Consider the following 17250-nt stretch of genomic DNA (forward strand, 5'->3'; position numbering starts at 1 on the left):
GTGATGGCAGATGTTGACACACTGTGTGCATCTTCAAAATTTGGCTTTCAAATTATTTTAAAACTTTAGTAAAAATAAAAAATATAACGACAATCTGTAAACTTTTTTGGGTGTTTTAGATACTAGTGATAGTATAGTGATAGTGATGTTGCTGAGTCTTTTTTCAACATCAATGATGTTTTCCTTGACCTCCTCTAATTCCTGATTGCACATCATGATCTCCCCGATGAGGATCTGTGCACTTGCACTGTTGAAATGAGTTTCTTCTTCCACAACCTCCACATCACTTAAAAATAAAAAGAAACACACCATGTATTATAAATATCGCTTCTCGACCTTTTGGCTAAGATCAAGTGTAGTATCTGTTCTTATCAGTTTCCAGAGGAGGCGCTATGCTACTCCCATTGGAGAGGGCAGGCAATTCCATGGTGTCATGGCATCTGGAAAGGTGGTTTCTGAAGTTACTACGCCAAGCCACCCGACGGAACCTGGGGGGCGGCCCATGGTCCAGTCTGAGCCGTCTGGAAGGGTGCTCCTGTTGAGGATGGAGAAACACTGGGTCTGGCCAGAGGGCCGGGTCCCTGGCCTTTTGGCCTAGATTGGGGTGGACCTAGCTCCGGCCAGGTAATTCTGGAGAGTATGCCGGTAGTTTCTTCTATGCTAAGGGGAGGAGTTATCAGGTGTCTCCTGGATGTAAATTGGGAGTAATGGGGGTGAGGATAGGTGCCCCCAGAGCTTCCTCCTGGCTGGGGTGGGGTCTGCTGGGGTCTGGGTCATTAGGTCGGGATGGTTTTGAAAGCCTATGGTGTATGTGCCCCTGGAGTGGCAGTCCAGGGGTGCATGACGATCACCGTGTGTGAGGGTCACGTTGATTTAATGACACTTTGGTCACTGCACCATTACACGCTTTTTTTTAGCACCTGCCTCCTGGGCCGGGCCTTTTGGCTGGGACCGGAAGAATTTTTTATTCCTGGCCAGAGGGCCTGGCCATTGTATTGCACAATGGCCACTTTTCACTCTACTCTACTTCCTTCTCCCCCACTTTCTTTTTATTTATTACCTTTGTTGTTTGTCACATTTTTGTGTTGGTCACTTGTACAGTGTGATGAGTAGGGTCACAGGTCCTCGTGCCTGTCCTGAAAGTCTGGGGAGGGGGTGGATTTGGCCTTCTGCCTTAGTTCGCCCTCTCTCTTAGGGTTGGGGTCTCCCTTTGGGGGAGCCTCACCTAGTATTTGGGTTGGTCTGTTTCGGAAGACTTTCCAAAGAATGGGGTCTGCCTGGTTTCGGCCAGATGGACCAGGTTTTAAGTGTCCTTGTCCCTGTCTGGAGCCTAACGCCCCGGGGGATTCAGGACAAGGACCTCTGATTTCAGAGGGCTTGTGTACCCGTGCACTTTTTTGTGTTTCACTCCTTATGTGTGTGCACATTTTTTTGGCACTGGGTGAAGTTTTTGAGTGTGTTTCACATGCCATTGGCTTTCAAAAACAAAACAAAAAAAAACATGTATTATAAATATGCATGCATACATCTATTATCTGAAGATGTGGTCTCAGACACCGACCTGTTGTGGTCACTATTTTGCCAATTCATGTATGCTACACAATGCAGACCAGAGACGTGTAAGTTGATATGTTAAAATACATAAAAAACATAAAATATAGACCTATTAAAAAAACACAAGTATTGAAGCATTAAAACAGTAAACGATTCAAAAGCATTTCAAAAGTCTTTACATATACATCTTTGTGCATGCACACACAGTCACATAAAGTGTATGCACATAGATATACATGCACAGGGATTGATTAAACTAACCAACACATGTGCATGCAATCCTACACAGTACACACATGCATGCACCTGTACACATGCGCATAAAGTGTGCACAAAGGATGCACGGGTGCACATGCAGACACATATATGCAGAGCCATATGCGCAAAGGTCTTTACATATACACCTCTGTGCATGCACACACAGACACATTAAAGTGTATGCACATAGATATACATGCACAGGGATTGACTGAACCAACCAACACATGTGCATGCAATCCTATACAGTACGCACATGCATGCATATGCACCCATGCGAATAAAGTGTGCACAAAGGATGCACGGGTGCACACGCAGACACATGCAAACAGAGCCATATGAGGTAATCGCAAGTGTATATTAACTGGTGACAAAAATGAAGCAACTAATCTAAACATAACAGCGTATAAACGGAGCACATAGACAAACGTGCAGAGGAGTGCATGAAGAGTGAACTCAAAGGAGTGCCTGTTGTATTAAATTGAGGAGAGGAAGTGGTGAGAGTGTATAAGAGAACTAAATCTCACCTGCCTGTATGGTGTAGAGAGATGTGTATTTCTCTTTCTGTGTGGGTCTGTCAATAGTACCTACAACAGGATGACACAAGAGGAATGAAAAATAGGACCTGAGGGTAGTGTCCAAAATACTGATATATATATCGGATGTGATCCTAACATATTATAAGAGGATTGGATAAGTCTATGGATTAAGTGTAGCATCTGTATTACTAACCTGCATTCAAGAATTGTGAGGGTGCTGCAGCCTGCATGCATCAGCGAAAATACAGTTTTCAAATTCTAAATGTCTTCACCCTGAGAGACATCAGCTGTGTAATATGGAGATGCAGGCTTTTTTTTTTTAAACCGGCAGTGGGCGGGTCTGTGGGATGGACAAGTGGACTTTAATGACAGACTAGAATCAATGCCTCTCAGTGGAACACACGCCATGCAGTGAGTGGGCGTGGTCGTGCATTCCGGAGGCTGTTTATATGTCCAATCATCTGCCTGGTCCTAGAGAGGGCTGGCCGAAACAGATGGTGGTCTGCGAGGCGCCAGATCACCGTATGGTATTGAGACATAGCAGCTCATGACTGCGGATGTATGATTGGTCATTGCGAGCCAGGGAGCAACCATGTCACTCCCCAGATCGTACACTGGCCCACATGTGGGCAGAGCCACAGATAATGAACCAAATCATAGTGTGCAGACTATGGCAATCCCCTATCCAGAATGATGATAGTACAGACAGGGTGCGGGATAATTGTAGTCTGTGGCTGGATGCAAATTGCAAATTGCAAAGTGCAAACAGTGATGAAAGATGCAGATATGAATTGAAATGAGAAATGAGTATTAATTATGAATTGAAATAAGTATTGATTGGCAATATATGTATATACATGTGTACATACGCATACACCAACAATAAGAGTGATTATATTGAAAAAGTGAGAATGATGGATGTTGTAGTGATTAATGTTGGCCAGTTTTCTTAGTAGTATTTGATTATTGGTGTTGTATTTTGAATAGTAGTACACGTTATGCTATTGACAAAAAAAAAAAAAAGGGGGTGAGTGGCTATCCATAATACTTTTTTTTTTTTATGTTTTTTGATCCTGCATCTAGACTGCCCCATGAACCTTGAGATCTTCATTCAACCCAGCAGGGGCTAAGGAACCAAGTGGGAAAATCCAGAATGATTCCTGTCTGCAGAGTCTCTGAAATCGTCATCTTGTTTGATGGCTTCTATGCCAAATACTTTAAGACCTATTGGATTTCAATTGTGGCACTCTTTAAAATGCCTGGGAACTGAATAATTGTAATTCTTCTTGTTTTTCCTGGACTGGTCATACACATTGCCGTTGATAATGTTGCATTTATGCTCACTGAAGCTTGTCCTTAGAGGGCGTATTGTACACCCAACATAAAATAAGCCACAGGGACAGACTATTCCGTAGACCAGGTACAAAGTGCCACAGTTAATGAATTAGCCTATTTTATGGTTATGGCAATCTAAGACTTACTTTTTGCAGTGTGACATAAATGCACAGGCTCCACAGTTTGACTCCACATTTGTAATTGCCCTTTTGGTCAAATATTGATGTCCAGGGGCCAATCTTGGTCTTTGTTGGATTTTGGATTTTCCGTACCCTGCTAGGTGCTATCAGACTCCCAAGATCTTGTGATTTCGATTTCAATGTTCGATTGGTTGAGAATGGTATCTTGTTTGAGGATTTTCCAATTTATCTGGATTACTCTCTGAATGTCAAATGCTTTTGTGTTGTATTACGTGCTGTATCCGATAGAATTGGAGACATCTTGATTTTGGCGATCCGTTTGTTTTTCCGAGTTGTGTTGGCCTCTCTCGCCATAGATTCTGAGGGGTTTTCGTCATACTGTATCCAATATTTCGAGAAGGCTTGTTCAATGAGATCTTATTTATATCCGTTCTCTAGGAACTTATTTTTTAAAATAGACCCTTGCTTTTCATAGTCTCCTTTCCTAGTGCAGGTTCTCTTTAGCCTACAGAATTGCCCGTATGGGATGTTGTGAATCCATTTAGGGTGAGGGTGACTTTTTGCATGTAGGTGCGAATTCCCCGCACTTGGTTTTAAGTGGGTTTTAGATTGGAACCTGCCTTCTTCATCAATCAGCAATTCAAGGTCTAGAAAGACGAGTGATGTATCATCAAGCACATGGGTAAAAGTAATACCAAAGGGATTGGAATTGCAGTAGCTCTATACCCTTCCTTCCACTCTTCTTTCCCCCTCAGATGAGGCTTTGGACATACAACCTGAGCCTTCCAAACAGGAAGAAGATGTGGAGGAGCCCAGCTTGAGCCAGGTATAGCACTGTTCAACATATTTCTTGTCAAAAAATTAATGATAACTAGATGTTATTATTGATCACTAATTTCTAATTTATCAAAGTGGTTTACATATCAATAAATAATAGTAGCCAAAAATGATTGGGACAACAATGAAAAATGATAGTCTTTTCTATTTGTTAACATTCAATTTGCAACAGTCATGAGCTCAAAATTGTGTGTGATTGATGACCAAAGAACTAAAACTATGTCCCATTTTCATACACAGGAAAGTCTCAGCCAGGAGGAGGTCGTAGAAAGTGGCAGCCAGGAGGTGGCCATGGAAAGTGGCAGCCAGGAGGTAGCCGTGCCCCACAGCCTGACTGAATCCCAGGTTCCTCCCCTCCACATTCCAACAAAAAGGACTACCAGAAGAAGAACCTGGAGGAGTCAGCGACTAATTTGATTTGACAGGCTACTGCGGTACTCACAACCACCCCTAGTGTCCAGGAGTCCTTTGCGTGTATAACGGCCAGTAAAATGCAAGTAATAGAGGAGGGCCAATGCCTCATCTGTGAGGAGGTCATATTTCAGGCCTTAAATTAGGGGGTGAGGGGTGAACTCACAAATAAAAGCCATGTCTGTGAGTTAGACCATATGACTCCTCCATCACCTCCAGAAACACCTCTAACATAACAGCCACAGCTTGGAAGGAAGCGTGCAAGGAAGTCTTGAGAGTGATGGCCTGGGTTTGGTGTGGTCTTTCAAAAGAAGCAGTAAGACTACAACCTCGGCACACACATGTCATCTGCCGCTGCTCCCTATCTCTCAGAGTCCTGGACCGGATTGTGCTCCCTATTAAATGGACTGCTCAGGCTAGCAATCTTGCCTGTCAAATAATTTTTGTCTGCCCTGGGGTACAAAGGCTTCACCAATTCCAACTGTTTCTCCAGCGTTGACTTCCTCTTTATATTGTTAGGAACCCTAATAAATGTTTAATTTTTGTTTGGACAAACACTTGGCTATGTATTTTACTTCAAAAAGGACAATTTGTGAGTAGGCAGGTACATTTCAAAAATACAATGTCAAATTAATAAGGGACACCAACACCAACCAACCTCTTTGAGGTTAATAAATACAAGATAATAATGGTGTTGTGGTAAATTGACACACAAAACGACAAAAAGATTATATAAAAAAAATAAAGATTATTCTGGAGATCTTGCGAAAAAAAACAAAAACAAAGATTATTCAGGAAATCACAAGAAATAATAAGTCAGTATGTCAGAAATTTGTGTTAATATCAGCAGCAAAGCACCTTCATTATTCAAACATTATAAAGAAGAAGAGAATGCGCTGCATTTCCCTGGAATCCCAACCACTGCCTTTCTGCTTCACGTGCTGCTGTTGACGGTCCCGGCCTGTTTCATTCAATAAGGGAGCCTACTGTGATCATGGTCTAAGGAGGTGCTGTGGAGATTGACTATGGGCATGAAATCAATTGCCTTTTGGCAAGAGCATATTTTGTGTGGTGGTGGTCATGATCCTTGGTGTGTTTTGGTTGCACAGAAGATTGAACACTTTGTATTTTTTATTTTATTTTTTATTTTTACATTATTATTACACGCACATTATCACAGATTTTTTTTTATTATCACTAATATATATTTTTACATTTCATTTTTATTGCTACTATTAATCTAATATTTTTTATTTTTCCATGAATTCTTATGACATTTAGGTATTTATTAAGTTTCCACTGCACAATTTCTCATTTATTGGACTTTTTTATCACTTCACTGGGACTTTTTGAATTTCATTATTAACACTTGTTATTTATAATTCTTTTTATAAATTATGGTATGTTTGATTTATTAGAGGGGTAGATCAACTTTTTTTCACTACTATTGCAATCAATTAATCACTCATAAGTGTTTACATTTTATTTTATTTACAGTATTTATGTATGTGCGCGGCTTTTTTCTTTTTTCTTTTGGTTTTCTTTTCTTTTGTTATCTTATTGTGTTTACGTGTATCTTGTAAAACTGAGCTGCAGCAATTTTAAGTTGTACTACTGCAGATTTAGGTTTAGCGCGGTATTGATTTTTCTTTTTGATCTGTTGATGCATAGTACCTAAGCGGCCAACTCAGTCACAACTAGAATTTCCATTGTCTTATAGTGCTAAGTAAATGTCTTGAAGTGATATTACATTGGAATGTCATTCTTGTGGGAATGGTGCTTTATATTATGGTTTGCCCTTTTTGTGTTCTCTTGCAGGTAAAGTAATACAAGAAATGTCCAGTTTGAATTCGCATTTTTATTCAGATATTAGTTTTCATTGTTCTAGGTGAAGGGTTACTAGCAGGAAACATATTTGGCTTGTAATTTTTTTTGGGGGGAGTGTGTACCCTTTTTTTATGGGACTTCCTGTCCCAATTCCTGCTTACTATCTTCGGCCACCTAGGCGACCCCTCCTCTTGCCCTAGGCGGCCCTTCTCTGCCAGAAATCTTCTGGGACACAACTCAGGTCCCAGAAGATCGGCTGGCTAATAGGAGAGCACACCGCGATTCATACATGGGGAGAGGAGCTAGCCTCCAGGGGTCCACATTGCTAGACCGTGGGGCAGGTAAGTGTCGTTTTGTTAAAAGTCAGCAGCTATGCTTTTTGTAGCTGCTGACCTTTAATAAACTAAAAAATGGGTGGAACTCTTCAGCCCCGGAAGAATTTACCCCCTTCTTGACCAGAGCATTTTTTGCGATTTGGCACTGCATTGTTTAACTGACAATTGTGCGGTCATGCGACGTGGCTCCCAAACAAAATTGATGTCCTTTTTTTCCCACAAATAGAGCTTTCTTTTGGTGGTATTTGATCACCCCTGCGGTTTTTCTTTTTTGCTCTATAAACAAAAAAGTGTGACAATTTTGAAAAAAACGTATTATTTTTTACTTTTTGGTATAATAAATATCCCCCAAAAATATATAAACATTTTTTTTTCCCTCAGTTTAGGCCCATATGTATTCTTCAACATATTTTTGGTAAAAAAATCTCAATAAGCGATTATTGATTGGTTTGCACAAAATTTATAGCGTTTACAAAATAGGGCATCGTTTTATGGCATTTTTATTAATATATATATATATATATATATATATATATATATATATATATATTTTTTTTTTAAATGGCGTCGATCAGCGATTTTTATTGTGACTGCGACATTATGGCGGACACATCGGACATTTTTGACACATTTTTGGGACCATTGTCATTTATACAGCAATCAGTGCTATACAAATGCACTGATTCCTGTGTAAATGACACTGGCATTGAAGGGGGTAACCACTAGGTGGCAGTGTAGTGGTTAAGTGTGTCCTAGGGGCATGTTGCTAACTGTGCGGGGCATGGCTGTGTTTTACAGATCACTGATTTCTGCTCCAATCACAGGGAGCAGAGATCAGTGTCACTGTTGTTAGGCAAAACAGGGAGATGCTTGTTTACTTTAGCATCTCCCCATTCTTCCTCGCCGTGAGGCGATCGTAGGTACCCCCGCGGGACCCACGACCGGACTCATGGAGCTTCCCACGGGCACGCGCCCCCGCCTCCTCTTAAAGGGCAACGTACAGGTACGTGATTTTGCATGTACGTGCCCTTCTGCCAACGTATATCGGTGTGAGGCAGTCAGGAAGTGGTTAATAATAATAATAAAAAGGTAAACAGAGTGTAATGTTCAGGGGGGACCAGCAAGATCGCAGGACACATGTTTCACAAAACAAGGGGTTTATTAAACTTAAACAGCTTTACAGCAGCCCAAAAACAAATGAAAAGGTTTTTAGTCTCACCGACTTGCAAAGTCCAGAATAGCTGTCTCAAGCAAACAGTACTTGATTTTTTATGGTAGGTAGCTTCCCCTGCCAGGAGGCTTCCAGGCAGGACACTGCTGTCCACTTCTGTTGCTGCAACCCAGAACAAACACCAAACACCATCCACCATGTCCTCTACACTCCTCCACACCCATCTATCACTTCCTGTCTTGTTTTTAAACACACTTCCTCTTACAGGTGAGTTAACCACTTTTGTTCCATTAAAGGGACCACAGTCCAAACAGAGGGGAAACATAGCGTCCTTCCAGGACCCAGCCACGGCGTCCTGTACATATCCCCCCCTGTGCCCCAACGCCAAGGAGGTGGAGGCAACAGTGGAGCTCAAGCAATGGACTTGGGAGAGGGCATCTGCATTTTGATGCAGTCTCCCGGGCCTATGCTCCACTACAAACTTAAATTCCTGGAGTGCCAGGAACCACCGAGTAACCCTGGCATTAGTCCCTTTTCCTTGTCTCAACCATGTTAAAGGGGGATGATCAGAATTCAACCTAAACTTCCTCCCCAAAAGGTAATATCTGAGGGATTACAGAGCCCACTTAATGGCCAGACACTCTCGTTCAATTATGGCATAGTTTTTCTCCGCTGGTGTTAACTTCCTGCTGAGGAAGACTATCGAGTGTTCCTCGCCATGAATAACTTGTGACAACACCGCTCCCAATCCTACATCGGAAGCATCAGTCTGAACAACAAACTCTTTTGAAAAATTAGGTGCTACCATGACAGGGTGTTGGCACAGTGCCGACTTGAGCTCCAAAAAAGCCTTCTCAGCGTCTGCATTCCACTCCACCATGACCGATTTCCGACCCTTAGTCAGATCGGTCAACGGAGCCGCCAACGTAGCAAAGTTGGGTACAAACCTCCTGTAGTATCCCACCATGCCCAGGAATGCACGTACCTGCTTTTTTGTGAGGGGGCGGGGCCAATTCTGTATAGCCTCTATCTTGTTGACCTGAGGTTTCACTACCCCTCTACCCACAATATAACCCAGGTATTTCACCTCCTCCATTCCCAAAGCACATTTTTCAGGGTTTATTGTAAACCCCTCCTTCCAAAGAGGGTCCAGCACTGCCTGAACTTTGGGAAAATGTGAATCCCAGTCTTTGCTAAAAATGACTATATCGTCCAAGTACACTGAGGCATACTTCCAGTGAGGTCGTAAAATCCTATTCATTGCTCTCTGGAACGTGGCTGGAGCAGTTTGCAATCCAAAAGGCATCCTTTTGTACTGAAAACTCCCCTCTGGGGTAGAAAAAGCAGTTTCCTCTCTAGCAGCCTTAGTCAACGGGATTTGCCAATACCCCTTGGTAAGGTCTAATGTAGTGATATACCTGGCTGGGCCTAGTCTCTCAATAAGCTCATCTACCTGGGGCATGGGGTAGGCATCAAACCGGGAAACTTCATTAAGTTTCCGGAAATCATTGCAGAATCGCAGAGTCCCGTTGGGCTTCAGTACCAACACAATCGGACTCGATCACTCACTCTGCGATTCTTCAATAATCCCTAGGTCTAACATCTTCTTTACTTCCTCTGAAACGGCCTTCCTTTGAGCCTCTGGGATGCGGTAGGGCCGTACAAAAACTTTGACTCCTGGTTCTGTGATAATATCATGCTCTATGACACTAGTGAGCCCTGGCAAGTCTGAAAATGTTTCTTTATTTCTCTGCAAGAACTCCTTTGCCTGCTGACTTTGGGTTTTAGACAGGGTATTTGCTACTTGGACACTCTCCACCCCAACCCGAGGCTCAAGTTTTGTACTAGCCAGGGAGGTCACTGGTTCCCTGTCTGTCCAGGGCTTTAACAAGTTTACATGATATATCTGATAGGGTTTCCTCTTGCCTGGCTGGTGGACTCTATAATTTACCTATCCCACTTTTTCTACAACCTTGAAAGGGCCTTGCCATCTGGCCAAGAATTTACTTTCCACAGTGGGAATCAACACTGCTACTCGATCCCCCACTTGGAAGTTCCTAATTTTGGCTGCCCTATTATAGACCCGTCGTTGAGCCTCCTGGGCTTTTTGTAAATGTTCCTTAACTAGTGGCATCACAGTTCGGATCCTCTCCTGCATTTGAGAGACATATTCAAGAACACTCTTATGCTGAATTGGTTCACTTTGCCATTCTTCTTTAACAAAGCCCAGTAGTCCGTGAGGTCTCCGCCCATATACCAATTCAAAGGGGCGAAAACCCAGTGGAGGCCTGGGGCACTTCTCGGATAGCAAACAGGAGAGCTAGTAACAGGCAGTCCCAGTCTTTCCCATCCCTTTGTACCACTCTCTTGAGCATTGACTTAAGCGTCTTATTAAAACGCTCTACCAATCCATCTGTTTGGGGATGGTAGACCGATGTGCGCAGCTGTTTAATCCGGACCAGTTTGCATACACCAGCAATAACTTTCGACATAAACGGGGTGCCCTGGTCTGTGAGTATTTCCTTGGGAAAACCTGTCCATGTAAACAACTGGAATAGTTCCCGGGCAATAGCCTAAGGCCGCGTACACACGGGCGGACTGTTCGCCCAACCTTGTCCGCTGAACAGTGTTTGGGCGGACAGTCCGCTCGTGTGTGGGCTTTCAGCGGACAGTTTCAGCGGACAGTTGGACGGACAAAGTCTTTCGGAAATTCCGAAAAACTGTCCGCTGAAACTGTGTTTGAGCGAACAGTCCGCCCGTGTGTGGGCCTGTCCGCTGTACTTTCGAAATGAGCGGACTGTTCCCGCTCGGAAAGTCCGCCCATTTCGAGCGCGTGTACAGGTAGGCGGGGCCCGCGAAGGAGACGTCGCGGGCTCCGCCGCCTGGAATGGGCTTAAAGGGGAACCCCAACACCGAAAAAATCGGCGTGGGGGTTCCCCCCAAGTCCACACCAGACCCTTGTCCGAGCACGCTACCCGGCCGGCCAGGAAAGGGGGGCGAGCGAGCGCGCCCCCCCTCCTGAGCCGTACCAGGCCGCGTGCCCTCAACATGGGGGGTGCCTTGGGGAAGGGGGGCCGCGCGGCCCCCCCCACCCCAAAGCACCTTGTCCCCATGTTGATGAGGACAAGGGCCTCTTCCCGACAACCCTGGCCGTTGGTTGTCGGGGTCTGCGGGCGGGGGGCTTATCGGAATCCGGGAGCCCCCTTTAAGAAGGGGGCCCCCGGATACCGGCCCCCCACCCTATGTGAATGAGTATGGGGTACAATGTACCCCTACCCATTCACCTGTGAAATAAAGTACAAAAAAAAACACAACACATGGAAAAAGTATTTTATTGCACAGCTCCGGGGGTCTTCCGTCTTCGGGGGTCTTCTCGCCGGACTCCTCCGCTATGTGTGTGTAGCTCTTTTGCTAGCGGAGGAGTCCGGCTTTCTTCCTCCCCGCCGCCGGCCTCTTCTCCCGACTTCGGGGGTCTTGTCCCCCTCTTCGGTTCTTCTGCCGGGCCACCGCGCCTGGTCCGGTGGCCCGGTCTTCTGTCGCCGTCTTCCGTTCTTCTGTCGCCACCTTCGGTTCTTCTGCCGGGCCACCGCGCCTTCTTGTAGCTCTTTTACAGGCGGTGGCCCGGTCTTCTGTCGCCGCTGTCGTCGTCGCCGCCGCCGCCGCCTTCCGTTCTTGTTCTTCTTCTTGTTGTTCTTCTTCTTCTCCTGGAGATGTTGACTCGACGATCTCTCCGGCCGGAATGCCAGGGACACGCTCCGCTGCCACTTATATAGTGACAATGGGGCGGTGTCACATGGTATATGTCACATGGGTTGGTCACATGGGTTGATGTCACATGGGGACTATGACATCGTAAGGGGGCGGGGTCACCATGTGACCAACCCATGTGACATATACCTTGTGACACCGCCCCATTGTCACTATATAAGTGACCGCACAGCGCGGCTCTGGCATTCCGGCCGGAGAGATCGTCGAGTCAACATCTCCAGGAGAAGAACAAGAAGAAGAACAAGAAGAAGAACAAGAACGGAAGGCGGCGGCGGCGACGACAGCGGCGACAGCGGCGACAGAAGACCGGGCCACCGCCTGTAAAAGAGCTACAAGAAGGCGCGGTGGCCCGGCAGAAGAACCGAAGAGGGGGACAAGACCCCCGAAGTCGGGAGAAGAGGCCGGCGGCGGGGAGGAAGAAAGCCGGACTCCTCCGCTAGCAAAAGAGCTACACACACATAGCGGAGGAGTCCGGCGAGAAGACCCCCGAAGACGGAAGACCCCCGGAGCTGTGCAATAAAATACTTTTTCCATGTGTTGTGTTTTTTTTTGTACTTTATTTCACAGGTGAATGGGTAGGGGTACATTGTACCCCATACTCATTCACATAGGGTGGGGGGCCGGTATCCGGGGGCCCCCTTCTTAAAGGGGGCTCCCGGATTCCGATAAGCCCCCCGCCCGCAGACCCCGACAACCAACGGCCAGGGTTGTCGGGAAGAGGCCCTTGTCCTCATCAACATGGGGACAAGGTGCTTTGGGGTGGGGGGGGCCGCGCGGCCCCCCTTCCCCAAGGCACCCCCCATGTTGAGGGCACGCGGCCTGGTACGGCTCAGGAGGGGGGGCGCGCTCGCTCGCCCCCCTTTCCTGGCCGGCCGGGTAGCGTGCTCGGACAAGGGTCTGGTGTGGACTTTGGGGGAACCCCCACGCCGATTTTTTTCGGCGTTGGGGTTCCCCTTTAAGCCCATTCCAGGCGGCGGAGCCCGCGACGTCTCCTTCGCGGGCCCCGCCTACCTGTACACGCGCTCGAAATGGGCGGATTTGCCTCCTCCTTACGTGGGCGAGTCCGTTCATTTCAAAAGTTGAGCGAACTGTTTGCCCAACCTTGTTCGTCAAACAGTCCGCTCGTGTGTGGGCAAGTCCGCTCATGCAAATTTTGAGCGGACTGTTTGCCGAAACTGTTTGACGAACAAGGTTGGGCAAACAGTCCGCGCGTGTGTACGCGGCCTTAGAGGAGGTATTCCGCAGGGGCGGCGCCTCAGGATATCGAGTGGCATAGTCGAGGATTACCAGTATGTAAGAATGACCTCGAGCCGACTTTACCAAGGGACCCACTATATCCATGGCTATCCTCTCGAATGGGACCTCAATTATAGGCAGAGGGACTATAATTGACCGCTCCGGAAATGGGTCGCCGGAGCGGTCAACTGACAGATGGGACAAGAGGTACAGTATCTTCTTACCTCTGCTTTCAAGCCTGGCCAGTAAAACCGGTCGGCGATCCGTGCCTCCGTCTTTTCAACTCCCAGGTGTCCCCCTAAAACATCATCATGGCCAGTGCTAGACTACATACTGCCCAAAGGCAGCTCTCGTCCTCTAACTCAGCCACTCAGCACGACGAGTGGGTTTCAGCCAAAGCAGCTTTTGATACTTGGGCCGACGCTGTCGAACGATCGAAAAAAGCTCACTTGGATGCTACCCTTCACAAGTTCGGCAATAAGGCAGGGAAACTCCTCTCCCGACTCTGTAAAGGGGCCCATCGCCCCACTCACATCACCTCCCTTCGCGACCACACGGGACAGACACATTCCTCCCCCCAGGCTATAAACGAGACCATGTTAAAATACTATACTGATCTCTATGCTCCAGATCCTATAGTCCGAGAAAAAGCTCAGGCCTTCCTTGACAAAGTGATGCTCCCCACTTTAACTACACAACAATTAGAGACCCTTAACGCCCCTATTACCCTCTCTGAAATTGAATCCACCATTCGCCACTTACATTCCAACAAGGCTCCAGGCCCTGATGGCTATACTAGTGAATTTTACAAAAACCTCATTCACACCGTAGCGCCCACCCTCCTTTCTGTTTATTCTTCCATCTGGGCAGGGGGTTCTTACCTTCCTTCCGGGAACCAAGCGGTCATTAAGCTCCTCTCTAAGAAAGGTAAGGATCCGTTACAACCCGGCTCCTACAGACCCATCTCCCTCCTAAATTTGGATGTGAAAATTCTCTCAAAAATTGTCGCTTCCAGGCTAGCTGATATTCTTCCCCATCTAATTCACCCAGCCCAGTCGGGCTTTGTCAAAGGTCGGACAGCCACTCTAAATATACGAAAAGTTCTGCTCGCCCTTGAATCGGCCAAACAGAATCCTTCTGGTTCATATGCTATCATTACCCTAGACGCTGAGAAAGCATTCGACAACGTTAGCTTTGACTGGTTATCTATGACCCTGTCCAAATTAGGTTTCTCAGGCCCCTTCAGTCACCTTATAACCTCAATGTACTCCTCTCCAACCGCCCGTCTGGTAGCAGCAGGTCTCCTTTCCCCTGATTTCCCATTACACAAAGGCACCAGGCAGGGTTGCCCCCTCTCCCCTCTACTTTTTAATTTAGCCTTGGAACCCCTTTCTAGATATCTATCTTTTTCAGCTCCTCTACAGGGCATAGAGATTGGAGGAGTGGAACTCCGCTCATCTCTATTCGCTGATGACATCCTTATTTTCACCTCCAACCCCTCCCTTGATATTTCCACCATCAAAAATACCTTTGACGAATTTAGATTGTGTTCTGGGTTGCGCATTAATTATTCTAAGAGTGAAATTTTACCCATTGGATCTCTTTCCACCCCACCCTGGGCAAGCGGCTCCTTATTCTCGGTTGCTCCCTCCTACATCACCTACCTGGGTATTAAGATTGGTAAAATGCCTTCCTCCCTGTATCAGCTTAATTATCCTCCCTTGTTTACTAAGTTATCTCAAGAGTTACTTAACTGGATGGATCTGCCTCTCTCGCTCCTGGGTAGGTGCCATTTGGTAAAAATGGTCAGTTTTGCCAGACTTTTGTATCCCCTGCAAACCCTTCCTCTTCTGCTCAAACACAAGGATGTTACCTCTTTGGAATCCGCTATTTCTAAATTTTTATGGCACGGCAAAAGACCACGCATTGCTTTTAAGAAGTTGCACCTTCCCAGGGGCGATGGGGGTATAAGTCTGCCTAACATTAGGTTGTATAACTTAGCCTGTTTACTTAGAACTAGCCTGGACTGGATTACGCACTCGTCCAGATACTCTAATTTTGAATTGGAATCCGCTATGGCTCGCCCTTTCTCATTATCAGCCTTGTTACATAGCCGCTGGAAATCCGTACCCCTCCCTCACCAACATAATCTAGTCTTCAGAGATACAGCTATAGCATGGAGAGAATCTAGAAAATTGGCCGGTCTTACGCCTTTCCTTTCTTTACACCTACCTATCCAAGGAAACCCCTGCTTCACTCCAGGACTACACTGTCAAGCCTTCTCAGAATGGTCAGAACGGGGTCTGTCCTTGTTCTCGTCTCTATGCGACCCCTACAATGGTAAACCGCTCCCCTTTCAGAAAGTGATGGACACATTCCTGATTCCTTCCTCCCATTTCTTTCATTACCAACAATGTCTCAGCTTCATCACGCAGACTTGTAAGGAAGCATCTCGTCGTTTTCAACCAAGCTTTCTAGATCAGCTGATACGTAACGACTCCTTCAAAATTTCAGATATCTACAAGCCGCTCTTGCAAAGATCACGGACACCCGCATCAACCTCTTCTATTGCAAACTGGTCATCTGCTTTCCCGGACTCAAATCTTATTCACAAAATTTTGCTCGGTCTCAATAAAGTCCACAAACTGACGCCCAACGAAACTTGGAGGGAATCCCAGCTCAAGATTGCCCACAGGGCCTACATTCCCTTTTTATCCTCCACATCGAAACCAGATGGGGCAGTCTGCCCACAGTGTCATCTTCCGAAGCCTCCTCTCGCTCATCGCTTTTGGTCTTGTCCTGTCATCTCCTCCTTTTGGGACCAGGTACTAGCATTTATTTTTGATGTAACTCTGCTGAAACTACCCAAAGACCCCTTTCTCCTGATCTTTGGCTATTGGGATCCCATCCTGTTACCGTGGTCCATCTCAGCAGGCAACAGATCTGTCTCAGGATCTCCCCCCACCCGAGCCACGGTAGACTGGACCCTATTGTGCCTACTGCTGGCCCGCCGCCTCATACTACGCTTCTGGCTCCTGCCTTCTGGCCCCCCAGCCTCCCAACTTCGAACAGACCTTCTTTCTCTCCTACGCACAGAGAGGCTCGTCACGGACTTCTCGCACGGCAAACAAAAAGCTGACTTCCTTGCTAAATGGAATTTGTTTATGACCACCAATCTGTCAGTACAGGACCAATGCGAAGTGGAACAACTCTCTTTCGTCTACAAGGACCCGCTCCCCTCCTGATTTCAATGCGAGTCTCTTATCCCGAAGCTGCCTTCCACACCCCCCCCCCATTCCATTCACGTCACATCTCAACTTTTCCTCAGTTGTACCTCTTGCCAGGACATTTTACTCCGAACTTTAACATTGAACCCCCCCCCCCCCCCCCTTACACCCCCTCCCCCCCCCCCCCCGTCCTTAGCCCCCCCCTGTCATCCCATTCCCTTATATTTTGTTTTCTATCAACATTTTGCTCTGTAACTTGTGATTAGGTATTTTGCCCCTGGGGCACTGGCTTTATTAGCATTACTTGCATTATTTAAGATCTTAGAAGGTCTCTGATCCATCCAGTGTGGTCTTCATTGTTTAGTTCGTTTGCAACTTAACTGTCTTGGGTCTCTCCTTTTATTTTGTCTTATGCTTCTTCTTTTTCTTTATGTATGCCTTATGGTTCTCTGGTACCCCAGGGTGTGACCTGGTTATGTATCTTGCATTTAATAATTGTGCCTAATCGTATGTATTTCTTTTTTGTATTTTCCTTATCTTTTCCAATAAAAATTTATAAAAAAAAAAAAAAAAAAAAAAAACATCATCATGGGCCAGGTCCAGGACCTTGCG

General features: G+C 46.2%; 1 pseudogene; it reads left to right on the forward strand.

The window, feature by feature from the left end:
- Positions 1-323: 323 nt before the first annotated feature.
- Positions 324-427, forward strand: LOC143979960 (U2 spliceosomal RNA; annotated as a pseudogene).
- The last annotated feature ends 16823 nt before the right edge of the window (positions 428-17250 follow it).

Source organism: Lithobates pipiens, unplaced genomic scaffold (assembly GCF_037356315.1).
Source record: "Lithobates pipiens isolate NorthernLeopardFrog02 unplaced genomic scaffold, aLitPip1_a1.2 Scaffold_13, whole genome shotgun sequence".
Taxonomy (NCBI): domain Eukaryota; kingdom Metazoa; phylum Chordata; class Amphibia; order Anura; family Ranidae; genus Lithobates; species Lithobates pipiens.